The sequence below is a fragment of the Tachysurus vachellii genome, chromosome 3 (assembly GCF_030014155.1).
Source record: "Tachysurus vachellii isolate PV-2020 chromosome 3, HZAU_Pvac_v1, whole genome shotgun sequence".
NCBI classification, from domain to species: domain Eukaryota; kingdom Metazoa; phylum Chordata; class Actinopteri; order Siluriformes; family Bagridae; genus Tachysurus; species Tachysurus vachellii.
Genome location: NC_083462.1, coordinates 27,867,890 through 27,881,361, shown reverse-complemented (window position 1 = coordinate 27,881,361; position 13,472 = coordinate 27,867,890).

Genomic DNA, 13,472 nt, shown 5'->3' with positions numbered 1-13,472 from the left:
CTTGTGAGGTGTGTAGAGGTGTGATAAGGTGTAATGAGTTGTGTAGAGGGGGGGCACGGTGGCTTAGTGGTTAGCACGTTCGCCTCGCACGTTCCTCCGGGTACTCTGGTTTCCTCCCCGGTCCAAAGACATGCATGGTAGGTTGATTGGCATCTATGGAAAATTGTCCGTAGTGTGTGATTGCGTGAGTGAATGAGAGTGTGTGTATGCCCTGCGATGGGTTGGCACTCTGTCCAGGGTGTATCCTGCCTTGATGCCCGATGACGCCTGAGATAGGCACAGGCTCCCCGTGACCCGAGGTAGTTCGGATAAGCGGTAGAAAATGAGTGAGTGAGTGAGAGAGTTGTGTAGAGATGTTTGAAGCTGTGCAGTGGTGTTGTTAGGCGTGTAGATATATGCGGTAGTGTGTTGAAGTGTATACATGTGTTGTGGGGTGTTGTGAGAGGTGTATAGACATGCAGTATGTAGAGGTGAGGTAAGATGAGCAGAGATGTAGTGAAGTGCTGTGAGGTGAAGTGAAAGTCTGCTTAGAAAGCATAAACAAATATCAAACATGGATTAAAACCCAAGAGTATTTACATGTACATTTATTTACTGTACACTGTCCTTTTTCTACTGCTGTGGAAAGAAGAGGAATGAAAGTCAGTCGTAGTAAGACTTTCACAGAATACATGTGTTTGGACGAGAGGGAAGGAAGTAAAAAAGTGAGGTTAGAGACTGTAGCTGTGAGGAAAAGACATGAGGCAGAGATGGAGGTAGCTGAGATGAGGATGTTGAGGTTCTCTTTAGGTGTGACGAAGATGGACAGGATCAGGAAGGAGCACAACAGAAGGACAGCTCAGGTTGGCTGTTTTAGGGATGAGGTCAGAGAGACTAGATTGAGATGGTTTGGACATGTACAGAGGAGAGAGATGGTTATACTGGTAGAAGGATGTTGGAGATGGAGCTGCCAGGTAAGAGGTCAAGAGGAAGGCCAAAGAGGAGATATATAGATGTGTTAATAAAGGACATGAAGTTAATTAGTGTGAGAGTAGAGGATTTAGAGGAGAGAGTTAAGTGGGAACAGATGATTCGCTGTGGTGAAACCTAACGGGAAAAGCTGAAAGTAGAAGAAAAAGACACTGTCCTTTTCTAAATAAAAAATAATTAGTATTATTGCCAAAAAATAATGTATGTTACTGTATCTGTATTTTACTATACAATTATGAACCAGATATCTAAATCAATTTATGTAATGTTCACCTTGAACACAAGAGACACCTATAAACAGCAGTATGAATAAATACCACATGGTGGCATGAGAGCTACATTCCCTCTGTGCAGTACACACTCATCAGACACACTATCTGTGCATTGCATAAATTGCACGAAATAAAAGTGTATCATTTAATTTTAGCATGAATGCCTAAGTAGAGAAACTAAAACTCAGGAACTTAAAGTCAGCATGTTATCGTATGAGAAGGATTTATCAAAAAAGTATATCAATATGTTCCTGACAGCTTTTCTTTTCCATGTATTGACCTTTACTAAACCATTTATTGATTTTTCAGTAACTGCTCTATCCTGGTCATGGTTATGGTAAATCTGGAGCTTATATCCCATGTACATTGTATGAGAGAAATAGGAAGACAGTCCATCACAGGGCACTACACACACACACACACACATAGGGGAAAGTTAGTGTGGTGAAGTGTAGTGAGATGTGTTGAGGTGCTATGAGGTGTGGTGAGGTGTGTACACATATGCAAATGTCTGTTGAGGTGTGTATGATATATAAATATATATGTGTATATAATATATAAATGTAACCACATTCGTATATTAAGCACAAAGCACTTCACTATCATACCTAGTGAAAAAAAAATAGTGAAACCTAATCTCTTGACCTTCACATCAACACCAGAACCAGCATCACTCTGCATCTCCCAGACCACAATGTGACCTACAAACATGGCTGCCACAAACTACAGCAACAGCCACAGTGACCTTCCTACTGATCAAAATCTTCTATCACAAAGAAATTATTACAATTTCAGTTCCATTTAGGTTATATACTTATTTTTAAGTTATACGTTCAATTTAAGTAAAAGGGGCTTATATATTATTATATAGAGTAATTTCCACATGTTAACTGTAACTTAAGTGGTGGAAATTACAGGTGCCACAGATCCCTAGACATGCTGAAAGTATTTAATGAATTATGTATTACATATATATTACATAACGTATGTATTACATTTAATTAGTTTTATTATATTTAATACACGAGTATTATTATATATTGTAGGCCTGACCCTATTCATTAGGCTAATGTCCTTTTTTTTGGTTTCTTTCACAGCTGCATTTATTTAAAGGTCAGTTTGTAGAAAATCTCATAGGATTGTGAAGAAATGTTCCTGGTTTTCTTACTAGCTGTCTTAAAAGGTATTTTATACCTTATTATTTGAATGTAATTACAAGTACCAGTTATCCAGACCCTGTGATCTGTCATGAATAAAAAATGTATTAAAATTTCCCGCATTATAAAACTTTAAGTGCTACCTGTATATCCAGACTACACACATAATATGGCCTTTCTTAGAAAGTAATGAATGGACTAAGAAATACTGAGACCTTTAAATACAATGATATCAAATCTATTTTTATTGTTACTATAACAATATAACAGTTCTTGAGGCACCCGAATAGCCACTCCTGTGATAATGAAATGTAATTTAAAGGTGGATAACACAACATTTATTATTACACAACTACTATTATTGATTATAGGGGGTCACGGTGGCTTAGTGGTTAGCACGTTCGCCTCACACCTCCAGGGTTGGGGGTTCGATTCCCGCCTCCGCCTTGTGTGTGTGGAGTTTTCATGTTCTCCCTGTGTCTCGGGGGTTTCCTCCGGGTACTCCGGTTTCCTCCCCCGGTCCAAAGACATGCATGGTAGGTTGATTGGCATCTCTGGAAAATTGTCCCTAGTGTGTGATTGCGTGAGTGAATGATAGTGTGTGTGTGCCCTGCGATGGGTTGGCACTCTGTCCAGGGTGTATCCTGCCTTGATGCCCGATGACGCCTGAGATAGGCACAGGCTCCCCGTGACCCGAGGTAGTTCGGATAAGCGGTAGAAAATGAGTGAGTGAGTGAGTGAGTATTATTGATTATTTTGAATGTTATTCTTTTATATTTATTCATAGATGAGAATAATAAATAATATAATGATTTCTGTCTACTTAAAATACAGTGTAATTCAGAAATGGTAATTCAGAAATGGCAAATTTTTATCTATCAAAATATGTCTTTTTTACTAGACATTAATTTTTCATTTATTTTAAATGAAAAAAAGCTTTCATGTTGTGTAAAAATAGAAGCAGATCAAATATTTTATGTGCCCAAGAGAGACCGCTGCTGGTCTGCTGAAAAGCGGTTGATTATTATATATACTGATGAAGTCTATACATGTGAATGAGATGAAGCTTGCACTAATTTCTTCTAGACTCAATGTTAAGAAAGCAGAACTTCTTCAGTACTATCTTGCATACAGTCGGCTTCAATTCTACGAGTGGTGACTATAATATGCAGGCCTTGTTGATGTGCTGTGTGGTATGATCAGTGTTTATTGTCTTATAAGGAAATCTGTCCAAACCACTATCCATTATTACGTGTGGAAAACTTTCCACAATAATAGCACAGGACTAATGGGGCTCTGGCAATGGTACAGCAAGATTTGCTTTTAGGTTCTGGCTTCAAAACATTAGAGAAGCAGTAGTGGCATTAATCAACACCGCCTGCTGGATAAAAACATGCAAACAAAGAAATCAGTAGAATTCACCTCCAGTACACATGAGCAGAATGAGAAATGTTTATACAGGGATGTGGCAGCTCAGTGGTAAAGGTTCTGGACTACAGATTGGAACATTGTAAATTTGATCCCCAAGTCTACCAAGCTGCCACTGTGGGACTCTTGAGCGAGGCCCTTAACCCACAGTTGTATAAACTGTACGTTGCTCTGGATATGTGTAGAAGTTCTTTATGTTGATATAATGCAGTTTGCAGGTACTTGACTAATTGACTAGTCTTTTCCATTGTTAAAGTTTCCATAGTCAAGGTTTGTAAAGATTATTGCACTACAGTTCATACAAAGTGAAAACATTTAAAACATGATATACTTTCACAGCTTAGCATTATTCAATGAAGGTAGAAATTGTTTATGATCTCAACTGAAAGTAGAACTGGACTGAAATATCTTTTGCCTTTATTTCTTTACCATCTGCATCTTTTCCACCATCTCAACCAACATCTCCACAGCAAGGGTAAGTAAATGTAGTACTAATAGATAGTAGCAGTTATTGTACTAATATGCCCTTATACAACATTGAAGGACCTTGCACTAGGGCCCAGTAGTAGCAGCTTAGCAGTAGCGGGATTTGAAATCACAACCTTTCAATCAGTAGTCCAATGTCTTATTGTATTCCCAAACATCTTTAATCGTAGACGAAATGTTACCATATAAAGTAATACCTATGAGAAGTTTAGAAAAATAAAGTTTTGTTTAAATAATTTTGACCTACATTGTAAGTACAGTGTATCATAGTAAAATACTACTACAATTTTAAAGATGACATATTTGTAACAAGCCTTTATCCAAACATTCAGTTATTATGGAATTAAAGCCCAGTTGATTATCTGGTTTTTGTCCCTGTCCTGACAATTATTTTTTATCTATAACAGTCTATAACAATTATAACAGTCAGGCCTAGCAAGCTACATTATGGTCTCAGTCACCTTGGCCAAAGCCATGTGGATAATGGAGCCATGCCTGTGATTTGTCTGAATTTGCCACTTAGAGATGGCAAAGAAATGTCCTTACCTGAGAGGTTTTGAGAATGTAAGAGCAGTAAAATCTTCAAAGTTGAAATCTTTAAAATTTGAATGACTGGGCTGTCATTGCTTGTAAAAATATGCATCTAAAAATCTACTCTCTTATAAAAGAGAAAGCTGTAAATAAAAATCAAAAAACTAACCAATAGTGGAAAACATGAACAATATACAATGTGTTCATACAGTAATATTAGTTTTTATAATTTTTGTTATACTAATCACCAGAAGCTGATGATCGATAAAGTAGTGGATTATGTTTACAGTGCAATATTGCATGCCTTAGTAATATCAAGAAGAGAACTAATCTTCTAGTCATTAATCACCTGTGGCAAGTTAATTTTCTGCCTTGCGAGCAGGCAAGTCTAAATAGCAGTCTACATAGAAGTAGAGTGGGTTTTGTATCTCAAGGTTTAAAATAAAGTGCCTATAATTTAAAGGCAATTGATTCCTGTTTACTGAAGCTGTGCACAATAAATTCATTAGCACAAGAATAGCACATCTGTGAACAGTGGAGCAGGAATGACATCTCAGTAACATTGACCTTCTCATCTTCAATTTTATTATGAGATCATACACTACATACTGAACAGAAGTGGAAAATGTTACTTAAAGGGAAATTATATAGTAAAAAAAAATGTGTCAAAATTGTGCTCAAGTATCCAAACAAAAATGTACTAAAAAAGTTTAAAAAAAGTTTTTTTATTTTATTTCTTAAATGAATTCTATTAACAAAATATTATCCGAACTACCTCGGGTCACGGGGAGCCACGGGGATAAGCGGTAGAAGATGATGAATGAACAAAATATTAACAAAAAAATGTAAGTTTATATATAAATGTAAGTTTTAATATTATCTTAAGTGTTTTTTGCAATTTTGAAATGTATTGCATTTGGCAGACACCCTTATCCAGAGTGACTAAATTTTTTTTCATACTAGCTACTTGAGTAGTTTTTTCAATGGATACTTTTTACTCATACTCAGGTATCTATTAAGATTCTTACCTTTACTTTTACTTGAGTACAGATACACTTTTGGATACACTATAGAGTACACCCACCTTTGGCATTTAGTGCTTTTTCAAATTAAATAGAGTTTATGTCATGTCTGAGGCCTTTGAAAGTTAGGCTAACCACATTCAAAAACACAACGATAAGCTATTAGCATGAGAAGGTAACTGAAGTGAACTTGAGCTGATATGATTTTTGGCAGTTTTTTCTACTCTGATTAAAGTAATTGGAGGCTAAACTGAAATAACTGGATGTTGAACAGAGCCTATTCAATTGATTTATATCCTAGACACTTTTATGTGATAGACAAGACCTTTGACATTTATAATGAATAGCCTACTTTGGAAGTCTAAATAAAGCTGTAAGGAGTGAGGGGTTATTTTTCTTGAAATGTAATTAAGTTAGAATACAAGAAATCTGTTTCAATAACACTTGAGTAGAATATAAATAACCCAGAGTAATACTTAAGTATAATAAAGAAAGACAATTACACAAGTATTTTCAACCCCAGGTATGTAAATAGTGTGGCTGCAAACAGAGGCACCACTAGCAATTTTGGGCAATTTTTCTTATGAAAGAAAATGAGACTGGGCACCCAAACACACCCATTTCACACCAAACATACAGTACAAGCCTCTGGGGGCCCAAAGAGTGCGTGGGCCCTTAGAATCGTCCTAACTTTTTCCCCCTTAGTGGCACCCCTGGCTGCAAACTCCATGCAGGTCTTTGTTCATTTTCATAATCTCCATAACACTGCACATCTTTTGCAGTTTGATAGGTTATATTATCTCCCTATTGATTTTTTAATACATTCTTATTGGGCTGACTGTGAAAACTCAAAACTCAGCTTCTCACAAGCACCAAGTCATCTGCACATCACTCCCATGCTTCATCAGCTACATCGATTTTCTCTCTTTATATATTAACCACTTCTCTTTAATCAGCTTCCAAGTCTTTCAAGATTTCACCTCTACCAATTTTTTTTTCTTCCAATTTCAGACTTGTTCTTGCACTATTAAGATTTCATGGCTTAAGTAATTTATTTTTATTATTTTTCATTTTAATTATATAATAAAGCAACTTTATGGAAATATATAAATTCAATATATATTAGTGAACACACCAGAGGCATCTATAGAAAAGAAAATCTCCCCGAGATAATATTAGCAAGAAATTAAGTCAGTCCAGTTTGTAATTATTTTTAGTCACGGTGTTTGTCTTCTTATTCTTTTTTCTATAATATTTTTTTCTTAAATATATTTTTAAGTCTAAACTATATGTTTTTATTTCTGTGTAAACTGTGTAAAGTGTGGTTTGAATATGAATCTAAATATAAATCAAATACAACCTAATGCTGTGTATCACATAACCAATTCTAAGCAGTTTTCATTAAAGATCCTCACCTGCTTGTGAACAGATTCCCTCACTTTTTTCCGGTAATTAATGTGAATATAAAGATTGAAAAGAGGCATGATGTAAGGGAATGTTGGATAGTGACTAAGCAAACTCATCTTTCTAATGTTGTAAAAGCTAGTGGTAGCGCAGTGGTAGCTCACTGGTTAAGATGTTGGATCGCTGCCTGGAAGGTTGTGAGTTTGAATAGAAGGGTTGATTTTTCATAATCCTTTGTGATTGCTGCTTGTCAGATTGTAAGAAAGTCAAGACGAGTCAAAATTGTACGCAAAAGACGGGGTTTTACATCATCAATCTGTGACATGCTCAAACACGTCTCTGAAATGGCAGGTAGCAGCAAACGAAATCTGTAGCATTAATTATGTTTATGACAATCCTTGATGATAAAAACAGAACAAAACGACTTCTTCTCTGAGATGGTTTGAAGTTGTCATGCTAAGTGCGTGAACTGATCGCAACAAAGACTACAGATTCTACCCTAGGATTCTAGAAATCTTTTAGGATTTTTAAAATTTGTCTCAGAGAATTATTGTTTGTGTGCACATATATATATATGTGTGTGTGTGTGTGTGTGTGTGTGTGACCTTTGCACTGGCAATGGCTCCATATTTAGAGGAGGACTCTTCATCATCTACCTACCATCATACAGTAAGTTCAGATCTTATAGCAGAGAAGGCAGAATCCACATCATTGATGTGTGTGTGTGTGTGTGTGTGTGTGTGTGTGTGTGTGTGTGTGGTGTGTGTGTGTGCGTGCATGTGTGCGTCTCTTAACTTTAGTCTGCACTCATTCCACGTATACCTGATTGACATTCAGCTCCCATTCATCTCAGTACACACCTACTCACATACAGTACACACCTACTCACACACACCTACTCACATCTCACACACACACACACACACACACACACACACACACACACACACACATATTATTATTATTATTATTATTATTATTATTATTATTATTATTAGTAGTAGTAGTAGTAGTAGTAGTAGTAGTATTATTCATTTAAAATGAACATTCATAATTTTGTCAAGTAGATTATCACAGGAGGATAACCTGAGGTCTTCTTGCTTTCCTAGAAAAAGTGCAGAATATTAATATTCAAGATATTCAACATATTAAATATTCTAAAACCTTTGATTTAAATAATAAATAAGAAAGTCCCAGCCTTTCTATGTGCAATTGTACATATTCAATTAGCACATGAATTATCACTGTAAAATTTACATTAATACAGTAAAACTCTAATTAAGTGTTTAAACATGGTTGAATATTTTCTCAGCATAAAATACACATTATCCGTTTGAATTCAAGTAAATTTCCTCTGCTCCATGTTCCAAATTGCATTGTTCTGGGAATGTGAACTCTTCCAGTCCATCTCTGCACTGCACTCCTATTCACCATCATACCGTCCGTTATTTATAGGTCCTGAATAATTAAGCTGAAAAGCAGGTTAGTGTCCATCTATAATCATTTAATTGACCTAAAATACAATAGCACCTGCAGTAATAAATCCTGCACATTTTGCAGGAGATTAGACCAGATGCAAGCACAATAACAGCTCAGAGTAAGACTGACCTTTTCTCATCCTTTCTTCCCAGCCACCACAGCTTGAGAGTTGTGTTAGTGAAAGCAGCTTGTGAATGAGGCCATGATAGCCATCATCACTGGAGCAAATATACAAACCCTCTACTAAAAGCCAGCAGGATCATCTGTGTCTCTTTGCCCTCCCTTATGGACATCTTCCACACCCGCCTCACCAGCATTGCTGCTGAGAGCTCACACCCGTTAAAACTCTACTTCAGCCTGCTGCCTTCAGGGAGAAGGTACCGGAGCCTTCAGGCTCACTCAGCAAGACTTTCAAACAGCTTCATCCATCAGTCTGTCAGGATGTTGAACTCTGTCCGTTAACTCCCGCCTCTCCCACCTACTACTGAACTTTAAAAGTCCTCAGTTCACCCCACACTTCTTCATTGCACATAAGACACTTTGTAGTTGAAAAAAAAAAAGCATTACATTTACAATTTTTTTAAAATCTGTCACTGTTGCACTTTTACACATTATAGCCTTGGACCTTACAAATGCTTTTAAACTCAGAACTCCTAATGTTTACATAGGTTTGGATGTATATTTGCACCTTTCAAATTCACTGTTTACATTTACTCAGATGTATATTCATTCAAACGTACGAGATATATTCACTCTGTATATATATACAGTACACTGCTGCTATCTCCATACAAATCTGTTTCTATATAGCACTAACTGCTGATATTCTTATACAAGCTTTCTATATTGCATTGACAATGTAAACACTTGATTAGAAAGGAAGAGAAATGGAATTTCAATCATCAGTACTGCACAAATATACTTGGTTATACTGTACCTTGACTGCAGTGCAATAACAAGGCAGCTTGAGTTACAGAAGTGGATTACAGAAATCTAGTCACATCCCAGGATTGATCATAAATCTGATAAATTGCTTGGTGGTAAATAGCCGGAATCATGCTTACATAATTTATTTTTCCAATAATATACTGATGGAAAAATGTAATAAACTGAACTGGTTAAGGGCTTCAATAAAATACTATATGAGCACAAAAAATGGCCACCAAAAAGCTTACTCATAATAATAATGAAGTGCTGGCATGTGTGTAACTTGAACTGGCTGTGCAGCAATCTGGGATTGGTTCCAATGTGAGAGAGAGGAAAGAGTAGTCATGAGACATAAGATTGAAATTTTCTGTTCTACATTTCAGAACCAACAAAAGAGGTGAATATAGAGCACTGTTCATTGATCTTAAGCTTCTTGTTTGTTTCAATGATGCTGTGATGTACCATTCACACCATTTAACTGTTTAATCCAAACTCCTTACTAATGTCACAAATTCAAAAATGTATGATTCAGAACAGCATGAAATTCAAACAATTAGAAATACCATCAAAATATAACGGGCTAAATCACAGCTAGTGTTCTTTTCCTGGAAAATATTTGACACCATCTTGAACATGCAATTAGAGATCGTAATTATAATCATAAACATCTATTGTGAGTCATTCACAACTGTCAATCAACAACTTCATTAAATTCACACAATCAACTAGGATTTCCACTTGGCTGTCTTTTTGAAAATCTATGAATTATTCAGTAATGGAGAGGTGAAGAAATGGTGGCATACTTTAATTACATGGCAGCTCAAGAGACTAAAATATGAGACACTACCCATGAAAACAAACCTCTCCAGCATGTATGTCACGGATCCATGACTGCGTGAGTAAGGATTCAGCTTTGAAGTTATAGGTCTTTCTGATGGATTTACTGCTCACTGTTTATTACTTCATCACTTCACCTGAAGAAAAGATTTATTTCAGTGCCTTTTCCTATGTGTGTGATTGATGTGGTTCTTGAAATGTTAAGGATTTGTGTCATGCGGATGTTGCCTTGTGCGTGACACTTAAAGTCCAAGCAGTGGCAATGAGCAATGGCAGCTTTGTATTGACATAATCCCACTGAGCAGTAGGGAGCAATGATGCAATGCTGTAACTTTTTAATGGTTTGTTAACACAGTTCAAACTTTTAAAAGAGGGTGCTTTAGAGGTTTTTTGCCAAAAATGATGTCCAATTTATCTAAATCCGCAGCAGCTACTTGCACACAAAGGATCTCTTTAGCAAAGCATATTTTCTGTTATTTTTTATGCATGGTATTAATGAATATGTCCTTGCTGATGCTGTATATATGGCAGATGTGAGGCATGGGAAACATCTGAACCGAACAGCAAAATTTTCCACAGCATTCCTCTATTAGGATTTATTGAGACATTAATACACAACACAATTTACAGCCAGTTAAACCCAAATACCTTTCAGTTACGATTGCATAAATTGAATAGTTTGTATTAAATTTTTTATTGACTGCCTAACTGATTACTGCAGGATCTGTTTCATAGAAACTAATTCATGTATTTTTACACATACAGCACACTGTTTCCTCTTGTAGATGATCTCGAATGAAATGTGTTTGAGGCTCCATGGAGCAATAGAAGAAGGTGGACTGGTCTGATGAATCATATTTCTTTTACATCACGTGGAAGGCTGGGTGCTTGTGAGTCACATACATTAGAAGATGTAGAAGATTAGAACATGAGATATACAAGAGATGGCACCACGATGCTGTAAAGGACAACGGCAAAGTGTGATGCTTTTGGAAATGTTCTACTTGGTAATCTTAGATCCTGCCGTTCATTTAGATGTTACTTTGATGTGTAGCACCTACATAAACAATGCTGCGGACGAAGTGCACCCCTTCATGGCAACAGTAGTCCTTAATGCCAGTGGCCCTAATGGCAGCAGCTAGGATAATTAGTAGGATAAAAGCAGAACCAAAGCTGTTCAAGAATGGTTTGAAAATATGACAGTGTTCTGGTGTTGGCTTGGTCTACAAATTCACCATATCTCGATCCAACTGAGCATCTGTGGGATACACTGATCAAACAAGTTTCAGTGGAGGCACCAACTCGCAGCTTAGAGGATCTTAGTGTCAGATCTTCAGAGGTCTTGTTAAGTCCATGCTTTGATGAATCAGAGTTGTTTTGGAGGCACAAAGTAGACCTACATACAGTATATTAGGCCGGTGGTTTTAATATTTTGGTTGGTCTTTTGGCTGCTCACTGTTCAGTGTTACCACAGTATATCACATGTTCCACATATTTGATTTGCTGTAGGTTTTACACCATATGCCCTTCCTGATGCAACCCTCCCATTTCGTCTGGGTTTGGGACCATATTTATGTAAACATAGGTATATAGATATATGTGTGCGTGCGTGTGTGTGTGTGTGCGTGTGTGTGTGTGCAAAATTGTTATATCTGTCTGTGGGCTGTATCACTGGGAGATGAGGGCTCTTTGTACAGTGAAGGTGGGTGAATCTCTATGGAATGACAGGATGATGAGTCAGTTCTCTTTAGGCATTCCCTGCCTAAATCAGTCTCCAAATAGCATACATGACATAATTCACTGTTTCATGTTTGTACTCTGATTCCCTCTTTCTTAGATTGTGTGGCACAGAAGATCTGCTCTTTGCTGCCCTTTTCTCATAGATAAGAAAATTATAAATATGCATGAAAACAATTATATTGATTATGTGAAAGGATGTTTGGTGTTATTTTGCAATAGTCAATGCTTATAAAGAATCCTTACAAACAAAAATGTTTTCCATTGGACCCCATTTCTTCCTAGCTGCATACAGCCACTGTTTGGTCAGATCAAAATGTTGACAGATCATTTAACCATAGGACAGTTAATCAGTCTAAGATCTAGTCTATTCTAGTCTATTGTTATCAACCTAGAATACCAGTAAGCACCTTATAATAAATATGCAATCTAGACATAGGAATCAATGGGTATTACTAGCTAATATTTAGCTAATAATTTGCTGACAATTACAGGGAGTGCAGAATTATTAGGCAAATGAGTATTTTGACCACATCATCCTCTTTATGCATGTTGTCTTACTCCAAGCTGTATAGGCTCGAAAGCCTACAACCAATTAAGCATATTAGGTGATGTGCATCTCTGTAATGAGAAGGGGTGTGGTCTAATGACATCTACACCCTATATCAGGTGTGCATAATTATTAGGCAACTTCCTTTCCTTTGGCAAAATGGGTCAAAAGAAGGACTTGACAGGCTCCGAAAAGTCAAAAATAGTGAGATATCTTGCAGAGGGATGCAGCACTCTTAAAATTGCCAAGCTTCTGAAGCGTGATCATCGAACAATCAAGCGTTTCATTCAAAATAGTCAACAGGGTCGCAAGAAGCGTGTGGAAAAACCAAGGCGCAAAATAACTGCCCATGAACTGAGAAAAGTCAAGCGTGCAGCTGCCAAGATGCCACTTGCCACCAGTTTTGCCATATTTCAGAGCTGCAACATCACTGGAGTGCCCAAAAGCACAAGGTGTGCAATACTCAGAGACATGGCCAAGGTAAGAAAGGCTGAAAAACGACCACCACTGAACAAGACACACAAGCTGAAACGTCAAGACTGGGCCAAGAAATATCTGAAGATTGATTTTTCTAAGGTTTTATGGACTGATGAAATGAGAGTGAGTCTTGATGGGCCAGATGGATGGGTACACCTCTCTGAAGAGTGTCTGGGAGGCTGTGGTTGCTGCTGCA